At 26.6% G+C, this 12223-nt stretch overlaps 1 long non-coding RNA gene across 1 annotated transcript in view; it reads right to left on the bottom strand.

The window, feature by feature from the left end:
* Window positions 1-2161: 2161 nt before the first annotated feature.
* LOC106684689 (uncharacterized) overlaps window positions 2162-12223 on the bottom strand; it is a 174120-nt gene continuing 164058 nt past the window's right edge. Inside the window, exon 5 of the long non-coding RNA XR_010844209.1 lies at window positions 2162-2235. This is a non-coding gene — a long non-coding RNA (uncharacterized lncRNA). The remainder of the gene's footprint in view (window positions 2236-12223) is intronic.

The raw sequence follows: 12223 nt of genomic DNA, 5'->3' as shown, positions 1-12223 counted from the left end.
TCAACAGGAATAAGTGGGGTATTATTAAAAGATACTGTGGGGCAAGACGAAGGTTTACGACGAAGGGTAAATGTGATTTGGATTTAATAAACTTAAAGTTTAAATTTTAAATCATTATTTCAATACCAATGGGGGATGAAAATGAATCCGTGTGATAAATGTTTTCCCATTAGGTTTTCTTCTTGCATAAGGTATTTTTATGAAGTCATTCATATTAATGTTTTTGTTTTTTTTAATCCATTTTTTATCAGGGCTTGCCCATTTGCCCCATCTCCAGGATCAATAATCTAATTTTACTATCTCACAAAATAAAAGGCTTTGTTGAGCATACATATTTCTTTTTAAATACCTAATAGTTTTTCATTGGAAGAAGTATACTATAGGAAGATAGTCCAGGTGGCTGTCAATAAAAATAAAATACTTATAGTAGTGTACATTATAAAAATATTTTAATTCAAGACAAAAAATAGAATTATGGATAAAAATAAAAAGTACAAGTGCTACTACTGATAAATTAAAACAAAAAACTTGTAGGAAGTTAGTCCAAGTGGCAGTCAATTAAGGTACAAAATATTAGAAAAAAGTATTTAATGTCATCCAACGTTTCTTCGCCCAATTTGCGAGGCTTCGGCAAGGCTAACTGAAAGCAAGATTCAAACATTGTAAGAAGTGAACAAAAACTAGAATAAATATACAAAGAAAGTAAAAAATTATACAAAAAATATTTCTAAAAAAAAAAAGTCAGCTTTAAGTTAAGGAAATATAAAAATAAATGAATAGGAAACTAATTAATAATAAATACAACCATGTTTATTAGAATTGTAAATATAGAACAAGACTAATAATACTTATTAGAAATAGTAACTATACCTATTAGAAATAGTAACTATACTTATTAGAAATAGTAAAAATTCACTTATTCATTAACACCTACCTTTTTACCTTATCTGTTTATTACTCTAGTTCTATCACACATGGCTGTATTTATTATTAACTAGTTTCCTATTCATTTATTTTTATATTTCCTTAACTTAAAACTGTCTCTTATTAATTTTATAAATTTTTTTTTGTATAATTTTTATCTTTCTTTGTATATTTATTCTAATTTTTTGTCACTTATTACAATGTTTGTATCTAGTTCTTTAGCCTTGACGAAGCCTTGCAAAGTTGGGCGAAATGTTAATAGACATTAAATAGTTTTTTGTTTTACTTTATCATTAGTAGTATTAAACTTTTGATTTTTATTCATAATTCTATTTTTTTGTCTTAAATTAAAATATTTTTAATTATATGTACACTACTAAAAGTATTTTATTTTAACTGTCGCACATAAAACATAAAAATGGTTGGAATCTTATACGTAACATATATATCTTTAAGAGTTCAGCCAGTTGAGTATGACAGTGAAAATAAAATATATACAATAGTGAGAGTTATAAAATAATTTTGTTTTCAGAATAAAATACATGCTCCCAAGAAATAAAATGTGAATAAACAAGAAAACTAATAATACTATCGGTCGATTAGCATTAAGACACTATATATTATATTTCCATCCATTAAAAACTATATGATATAGCTATACTATCGACAAAATCACCTGTTTTGCAATACAATCAAGGTCTTATGAAATAGTTGTTTGTATGAAGTGGAAGTTTATGAAGTAGTTGTTTCCTTCAAACAACAAAGAACTTTGATAAAAAAAGAACTACTGTAGGAGTTCGATCAACGCCAAAATAAGTTTAAATTTATTTCGGAGCCCATGAAAATTGATTTCAACGCTTACTCCGGTCAGAATAGAGCGGCAGTCAAGACATCTGTGGTTGGAAAAATAGTCCAACAGACCCGATTAGTTTCAGAGGGTTTCAATTAAAGTTTTTAAATCTAGGATTATCTTTCAGAACAAACGCAAATGATTTCAGGAAACTCAGGAAAAAATTAATTAATCACTTTTTGATGTAATTAAATAGCTTTGATGCTGAACCTATTGGTCAAATTAATGACGTACATGAATTATAATTTGTTTGAAATTTCGAAAAGATTACTGATTCGATTCAGCTAAAGATTTCTATAAATTAAAGGAATAAAAAACAAAACAATAATTTATCATAAATACATTATTATAAATTTAGAAATACTATATAATGTAAATACGTAAATTAAATAACCAACACATACCAAATACTTTCTCTGGAATTTTCGGGCCAAAATCTGATTTCTTTTAAGTCGACTTACCTATAAAAAAAGAAAAACAAAATATTAGACAAGTTATGAACATTAATATACAGGACATTAATTTGGAAAGCACATGTTTACAATTAAAAAAGGTACAATAATTTTATTTAAACTAAATAAGTATCATCTAGAATAAAAAAAAAATGAATTTATATAACAACCAATTTGTAATAATAATCAAACCGACCATCCATTAAGTAAAGATTGAATGAAAAGATAAAAAAATAACAAATAAATTAATAAATTTTATTAGCTGAATTGGAAACCACTCCCTGATGCGCCATTTAGATTGAGTTTATCTAAACTAAACTGTTTCGTAGATATCTCATCAAATGATTTATCTGAAAATACGCATAAACCTGGCATCAGTATTACTCCAAAAAGATCCGGAATAAATAAAAAATGTATTCATTATTTTATTTATGCATTTATTCATTTTATTTATTATTCATGGTTTTAGGTTATTAGTTATATTATTAATTAATAATGGCAGACAGATTAGAACAGACAATAATATCACCACAAATTAAAACGAGTCGAAGTAATACGGATTTACTTGTATCAAAGTCTCAAGAAATTCCCAGTGAATCCGTTCAATATCATTAAAATCAATTTTTTAAACTATGGACTATACATCAATCAGTCAACATTCAAAATATTAAAAAAGCAGGGCATAAAATTTTACAGAGTACGTTTCCACATACATTGGATATTATTAATAAAAATATTTATTGGCAGTAACTAGATATAGTATAAGGTATTATTATTTTAATATTTAATGAATACTTTAAGATTTCAGCCAGCTAAGTATGACAGTGAAAATAAAATACATACAATAGTGGAAATTTTATAATAATTTAACTAATAAGTAGTTACAATAAATTTTTTGAGATTAAAAACTTTCAATTTGAATATATTTTATTCTAAATTATCATAATGTTGCACAACGCTTCTATAAGAAATATAGAGCAATGTTTGTGCTAAAGAGAGGAAAAGAATGCATCATTAATGAATGATAATAAAATAAAACCAGTGTAAAGCAATTTTTTTCAGCCATGTAGATAATGACATAATTTCCCTTGTGAAATTAAAAATTTGACTAATTATGAGGTAAATCTAATTATATGAATCATAAATACACATGGATGAGGATTGCTGTTATGGTAAATTACTATGAAGTTTATGAAAGTAGATGAATATGGGATAATAGTCTCGAAACGTTGTGCAACATAATAATTTAGAATAAATTATATTCAAATTCGAAGTTTTTAACCTCAAAAAAATTATTGTAATTGACTTCCTAAAAAAAAATCCTAATAAGTAACAGGATACAATATAAGGTATTATTATATGTGTGCATTGTGAACAAAATAAGAGACACATATTTTTTAAAAAATCATATTAATGAATTTAAGTACTTAAAACCAAATTTCAAGTTTTGAAGTAAACAAAATTGACCGCAAAGTTACAAATGATGGGAGCGACGATTTCGGCATATAACTAAAATATTAATTTAAGTTTTTAATGCTACAAGTCTCATCATATAGTCCCGATGTTGTACCTAACACCCATTAAAGAAGGGACTTTAATTGGCTTTTCATTAATATCTCACTGGATTTTATTTAATTGACAACTTACGATGTTTTAAAATATTTTAATATTAAATTTTAAAATATCGTTGCGGCAATTGAACAAGTTGGGGGAAAAAAATCACATACAAATGGTTCAGAGAAAACCGTACAGAGTTTATTGTAATAAAATAACACAACGTACACATTAGCATTTCAAGTGGTATGAGCAAGGCAAGCATGCTCCATTTGATGCTTTATATTCAGTGGCTGTCGTAAAACAATACTCCATTCCTAATAATTTATGGTATATAAAAATAATAAAATGGCAAAGGAAAAAAAGACTTAGAATGGCCATTACATATTTAAAGCGAAAACGTAAGGACGAAGAATATGAAAAATGATGTTGAGTTGTTAAAATTATCCAATAGTAATACTTTTTTTTTATTACTAATGTATTATTAACTTATTTTTCGACGTAAATTTACAAATTATTAATACATGTTTTTAGTATCAAAGCTAAGTAATGTAAACCAAAATAATAAAAATAAAATAAAAAATTGATAAATATTCGAATACATTTTAATAAATTACATTTAATATAATATTTATTAGCATGAAGTCTAAATATAAACTTAATAAAAAATAACAACCCTGAACTGTATTAATAATTCAATAATTATAAATAATAAAAATACTAATATTAATATTATTGAATGTCATTGTATTTTAATTTTGATTTGGATAGAACATTTTTCTTATCAGAATCATTTTTTATTTCTCTCTACCGTATTGATATATGGATACATACAACTAAATATTTATAAATACAATTTTATAAGTTCGAAAAAGTAAATGCATTTTCATGTTATGCAATGATTTTTACTAAGTCTGTATAGAGTCAAATTTTCAGTATTCAGCTTTCAACAGATCTCAAGGTACTGCTTAAGGTAAACTATTAGAATTGGTATAAGCTGGCCTTAATTTGTGTCCAGTATAGTAGAGCATAGCTTGTGGTTTGGGCACAAATCAAAGAACCCTTTGACAAGCACTAGTGCTCAGTATGGTTATAGAACTGATAAAAGATAAATATTTATGCTCTCCATGTTTTAATTAATTAAAGACTACAATTTAAGATTGTATATTTTTAAATTCCACTTGTATACGCACGTAAACATTTTACTCTCTTTAATTAATTCCACTACGGTTACCAAAGGGGCAGAACGGGGTTGGTAAAACGATTCCGAAAATCCTTTTGAAAATTGGAATCCGTTCGTAACATTGGTCCACCGGATACCGGACCATAAAATAAAATTTTCAAAGCTATTTTTATTGTAAAAAAAACTTTTTTCCTTTTAATTTTTAATTCTTCTATTTTCTTGAAATAATTTTACGAACGGATTCCAATTTTCTAAAGAATTTTCCGAATTACTTTCCCAACCCGGTGCTGCCCCTTTGGTTATGGTAGTGGAATTAATAACAGAAAATAAAATGTTTACGTGGGTAAACACCACTTTGAATATGAAAACTCTTCTAAATCTTGTTCGATTTATTTTGAATTAAAATAGCACAAATATGCATTTAAAAAAAATATATATGTGTCTGGGTGAATTAACAACCATCCGATAAAAATTCAGGAACAAAAGTTGAATTTATAGTTCATCTAGTACCATTTCGATGATTTTTTGTCATCTACTACCTACCGATAATTACGTTTACTTTAATTTCATTCATCATTATTTTGTTCCTTTGTTCTGTACCTTTAATAATGAAAGCAGATTAAATAATTCATCTTCTGCCTCTCTGGAACTTGTGTGTTGGAAACCAAGTGGAAACCAAACGTTTTTTTACTTTCTTTGTTTCCCAAGCATTCGCAGGTATTTTGAATTTGAGGGAAGTGACAAACGGCTATAAGCTGCAAGTTTATCCAATTGCTCGAAAACTATAAATCTCCCAGGACACATATGAAGCGCGATAATATAATCACTAGCGTCTAAAGGTTAATTTTTTTCTCCATTCAAATTTGTTTCAAGATTATTAAAAAAAAAAAGAAGAAAAAAAAAGTCGAATGAACAAACTAGAATAAAGTTATGATCGCATAAGAACAAATACCAATGAAATAAATAAAACAAAGAAAATAACAATTACCATAAATTATATCTAAAAAGGCTTTCATTTCAATAAAACAAAAATAGATTAATAACGTTGTTAAAAAGCCAGAGTGGTGTATCTGCATATTTTTCTTCATTGTATTTGTGCTTTTCTATTTTCTTCGCTATATCAAAAGAAATAACTATATTGGATGCTATACCCAATCCGCAAACCGAATTTTCTTAAACATTTTAATGTCATGGGACCGACGATATAATAGTTATTATTATTATAAGATACTACATAACTTTAAAGAAATAATAAATTATGTATTTTATAATGATAATCTATAATTGCCGTCAATAACACAATTCTTGGATTTTATGTCATGTAAATGACATGCGGACAGATAAAACTATATCCAAGCTTTACAGTTCAATGCTAACTTCCTTTCACAATACATTTAGTTACCGTAATTATTATTCCCAGAACACTTTAATCTGAACTCTATTCAAGACAAATACCTAACTGACCAAATATTCTTTGCACTTCATATTGAATTTTAAATATGAATTCTTGAGAAAAAACAACGCTTAGAACTTTGAATTGAAGAGTATTATATTTGAATGCAATTATCATGCATTATAGCTAAATTTTAATTACAATACAAATAAGCAGTCTAGAAAACTTAAATTCATTGTTTCTATAGAATTATAAAATTGTGAATTAAATCACTAGTAAATTATATTCCACCAAACGATCAAGAAATTTAACAATTTGAAATTCAATAGTTAAGCTACATATCCTTTCAGATTTAATTTCAGGTTTATTCACAACCTAATTCATGTTAACTTCTTTTGTAGGTTGAATAATCATTAATTCCTTATCTAAATTCAAGGCATTAAGTATTTTATGATGGAATTCAAAGTCTTGTTACTTTCTTTTATACCGGAATGTAAGCAGCCATGATTTACGACCGTGATAGCTAAATTCTCATGAAAGCCGTTCAGGAATAAAATACGAGCCTCAGATATTCAATTTTTCGTCTGCAAACTCCGGCGTCGAATAATAAAGATATATGTAGACTCCTTCTTTCTTGCGTAAATTTATATTGTACGAATTTCACAAATTTGTTTTCCTACTTATGGACAGTAAATAATTATAATTCATAACATAATATATAATTCATGTATAGAAAATAATTCATTTATAAGCACATAAATATAAAAAATAAATAATTCAACGGTATTTATGAAACATAAATAATCCTTTGAATTTTATAAATAACTAATAAAACTGCTTTTGCTTAAATTCATAATTTAATTACGAGAATAAGTAGAGAGTATCTTAATAGAACTGCTTGGCGGATGAAGGAATTGCTTAGCTCAGTGGAATGAAATTCATAGATTTCCGGTGTTGCAATGACGTTTTTACATTCATTATACACGCCACATGCTTTAATAGGAATATTAAACGCCTATACATAAATACGACCTTACATAAATACAAATATAGGTTGGCTCAATATACAGGATCACCTCTCCTAAGGTCTACAGTTTTTTTTTTTAATTTATACTTCATTTTCGCTGGTAGAATGACGTATATCTTGAGAGGTTATTATAGATTTTCCAACCTTCACTCGTTGTTATTCAATGCACTAAACTCTGGAATTTCTGATGGGTTGAAACATTTACGCATTCTGATAGTATCTAAGATTTTAGGACAAAGTCGTTATATCGGACATGCTTTAGTGTCCGATGCATCTTAAAGGCGCAAATCGAAAAAAAACAATAACAATTTTTTAAGAGATTTTAAACATGTTGCGCGAAAGCAGTTTTATTCTGTAGGAAATTTAAAAAAAAAAAATAGTACATACTCGTTTCACAATTTAAGTTGGACAAAAAGTAATTACAATTACTTTTCAATTACTACAATTTGAAATTGCATAAATATAATTACAAGTTATATAGTAATTGCCATCACAAGATAAAATGGTTTTCCATTCTTATGTTAAAGGATATTTATAAATAATTTTACAATCCTCAATACCTTTGGAATAGTCTGTCAATACCTCTGTCAACTTCAATATCTTTGGAAAACGTCAATTTTAAAATAAAACCAAACTTTTTTATTATATGGTCCACTAAAAAAGCAAAGAAACGTGTAAGTACTAAGTTAATTTTCAAAAACAAATAATTTTATTTTTCTCCAACCTTTCATAATTTTACTATATTAACATATTTTGTTTATTTTAGATTATAGGTGCTTACTCTATTCATTTAATTCTGTTCTCATACTCCTTATGTGCTAATAATATTTTTTATCTTATTTTCATATTATTATCCTTTTTTTTTTATTTATTATGACTTATCTTTTTTGCACTAAGCCATGATAAATGCCAGAATTTCTGGTCGAAACGTTGATACTGAGTTTTACTTAATAGTGTTCTCTGACAGCAGTCCAGACCATCTAAGATTATTATATTATAAGAATGTGTCATAAAAATAATTAATTTAAAAAAAGCTACAAATTTTAAGACACTGAGGGGTAACATATTTTTGGATCCTCATTTACATATTTATTATATATTTTTACAATCCATTTGGTCAAAATTAAACTTCCACATCATTATCATAAATATAGTCAAGAATTTTTGCCCTAAGCAACAATTTAAAAGCACTAATTAATATAATTTAATAGATTTTCGGATAGAGATTCCTACTACCTCTATCCCTTATTGTGTTAATTTGGTAGATGACTTTAAGGGCTTTAAAAAAAAACCCTATAAAATATTCAATGACATTAATCTAAAATGCTTTAATAATCACGGACGCTCCTCATTACACCATGAACAATATAATATATTCTCTATTCTATCTTAGATTTAACATAGATACATCCCATCCCACAATCCTAGGTCATGCTAATTTACATACTAACACTGAGGATGTTTAATAAATAAGCGTACTGGTAACAACTTAGATCTATGATCAGTTTTCCACTGCTCTCACTAGGAAGTTGAATACAATTTTATACATTAGTAGTTTGTTCGCTATACACTGCAGGATGAGAAATATATTTTTTAAAAATAATTAAAAAACCAAAAAGAAAAAATTGAATATAGGCAATTTACACACCATAAATTTGAAAATGTATGCAGCAAAATAAGCTTTAATAAATGCTGAATTGGTTACAGTTAAGCGGAATAGACGGAAACCGCGGCGACCGCGGGGTCGAGATCTGACAAGCCATTCTCCGGCAGAGGTTTCACTATTAATACCGCGATAAGGTCCCACCTGAATAATCCAAGTTAGTGTTTTGTTATTTTATAAACAAAAATAAATTAAAAAATACAATAGTTACTCCTTTAAAAATTCTTATTATAAAATCATTATTTTGGGTACTTTATATAAGATAACAATTAAAATTAAAATGATGGACTATTAATTAAATAACCAAAACATTACCTTCTACAGTAATTAATGCTTAATTCTTTAACAAATTACATATTTAAAACTCTGTTCCAATATTTCATAGGAATGTTAATCTGAATAGTGAGAAAAATTAAGTTAATAACGATATAATATAAGTTTTATCTACTTCTTTAAACAGATTTTTTTGTATTAATATTTTTTTTTTATACTGAGTAGCTAAATATCGGATAATTTATATTGAATTTAAACCTAATTTCATCAACTCATAATTAAATACAATTTCTATGTATTAAATAGTAATTACGGGCCGTTTGTAATTGTGACTCAGAGCAGACTCGCGACTGCAGTAACGCCAGTTCGAATCCAGCCTAGGGAGTCGACTTTTATTTCTGTGACGGTCACACAAAATGAACTTTTAATCCCCCTCCTCCCCCACTATGGTTAGAATAGGGTGGTACCCTCTGTAAAAATGTTTACAGCTGTAATATCTTCATTTCTATTATCATTTTTTTTATATATTATTATTTTACCTTGAATATTTACTATGAATAAACATTTAGAGCTTTAATACCCATTTTTTTTTGTTGTAGCCGATTGTATTAATATTATTCTCCAATAAATAAATTACAAAATAATTGTTCAAAATTAATCCGTTTTATCTTATAAAAGTAAAAATAAAATAAATTATGGTACAAATAAAATTAATAAAAACTTAGAAATTATAAGAGTGAATATAATACATTATTACAATCCTCCAATACTATTTTAATAATTAATTATTATTTACAAAGGATATAAATAGTTAAATAATTAAATATCAAAAAGTAAAGCAGTCAGTTGATATTACAAATAAAAACCTTGAAATCTAAGAGGGCGGGAAACAGATTTATTAAGATTAATAATTACAAATATTATCACAACATAAAAATTCCACTATTTGTTTTTATTATATAGAAGTATAGCGTGTAAGTAAAGTGTGTAATTAATTTCTTTTGTTCATTTCGATTCCTAATCTTTACCCCAATCAACATTATAATAATGTATCTGCAATATCAAACCTTATAAGCAATCAAAGAAAAACAAAAAACAACCATTAACCATTCAAATAAGCTGAGAAAAGCCGTTAACAACTCAACAGGTCGTTTTTCAATCCTAATGAATTTTAAACAGCTATGACTTCAATTTGAATACCTTGTTATTTAATATTGCAGCATAAAATATCGAAGTTAAAATTTTAGGGGTTAACATCATAAAATAAATATTTATTTACTAAATAATTCAAAAACACTATCCAAAATTATAGTCTCAAAACATTTATTTCATTCACACGTCCAACGTTTCGGCCAATTCGGCCATCTTCAGGGACAATCTCAAATTACTATGAGACATATCATCCAACCACTTCATTCTGGATACGGTTAAATCCTATTTATTTATAATCTTTAAATTTCTTTCTTGAGACTGGTAATTGTTTACTAAATAATTCAATAAATATAATAAATAAATAGGATTTAACCGTATCCAGAATGAAGTGGTTGGATGATATGTCTCATAGTAATTTGAGATTGTCCCTGAAGATGGCCGAATTTGGTGTAATGTTGGACTTGTGAATGAAATAAATGTTTTGAGACTATAATTTTGGATAGTGTTTTTGAATTATTTAGTAAACAATTACCAGTCTCAAGAAAGAAATTTAAAGATTATAAATAAATATTTATTTATTATTCAAATTAAAATACCTGTGTTAAAAAAATTAGTCAAGACATATTTCTTTAATCAAATGATTTAAATCTTGTAATTAGTTACCGATTTAATTAACATACTCAAAAATAAAGATAAAGACTTAAAAAAACATTCTCTACTAAGAAAAAACCATGATTGCGAAGTCGTCATAACAATATGCATTAATTATCGACACTCTTAAAAACAATATATAAATAGAAACGCCTGGTAATTAAAAAAAAAAACATTAAGGCTGTAATAACCACTATGTCATTAATGAAAATAAATACTAAACATTAAACAATTCGTTTTAACTATTTCTTTAATGTTGCTGTTGTGTTCATGAAAAAAATAAATAAATTAAAAATTAGAGATATAACTCTAACATAATTAAAAATAAAACCAAAAGTCATTTTTATAATTATTAGCATTTGAAGTAAATTCTTTACTGTAAAAAAGAAACGAGGTGAAATTAAAAAAAACAATTTGCTGTTTTCATCTTTATCCGTTTTTATACGAAGTTTACGGCATTACAGTAATAAACTACTGGACATTAAATTCAATTTTAAAAAACTAGAATCTTTGAGCATTTTGAATAAATAAACAATACCTCATTGGTTATCATTAAGATTTTAAAGAACATAAAATATTATATTTCTGAAGTAAACCAAGACGTAAATTCTGGAATATTATCATCTTCGTTGATATATCTATGGTTTAATGTATTTGAATAACATAAAATTTTAATTTAATACGCTAAATTTTTAAGTAGATTCAACGTAAGTATTTTCGAGATTACAAACCTGTCCAGAATGAGTTTTATAATATAATAGAATAACAAAACCTAGTTTTATTTATATTAAAAACTAAAAAAAAAACTAACTGATTCATGAAATAGTTTATTTAATAAAATAAACTGGATAGGAAATGTCCAGGTACTTTTTAAGAGAGATAGGAACCGCAAATAAAAAAAAAATAGAACATGGAAAGGCAAAAACACGTTTTGGAAATTCGGGAATATAATAGTTCTAGTTCACAATCTTCATCCCTTCTGTAAGTTTGCTGGTGTACCTCAGGGTAGTATCCTTGGTCCTATCCTTTATACAGTTTTCACAGCTGACATCCCAACCCATCCTAACACTATCCTCACCACGTATGCCGATGACACATGTC

Source organism: Halyomorpha halys, unplaced genomic scaffold, assembly GCF_000696795.3.
Source record: "Halyomorpha halys isolate HHAL.00 unplaced genomic scaffold, Hhal_1.1 Scaffold602.1, whole genome shotgun sequence".
Lineage (NCBI taxonomy): Eukaryota > Metazoa > Arthropoda > Insecta > Hemiptera > Pentatomidae > Halyomorpha > Halyomorpha halys.
Note: the sequence above shows the minus strand (reverse complement) of the source record. Positions and strands in the feature narration are given on the sequence as shown.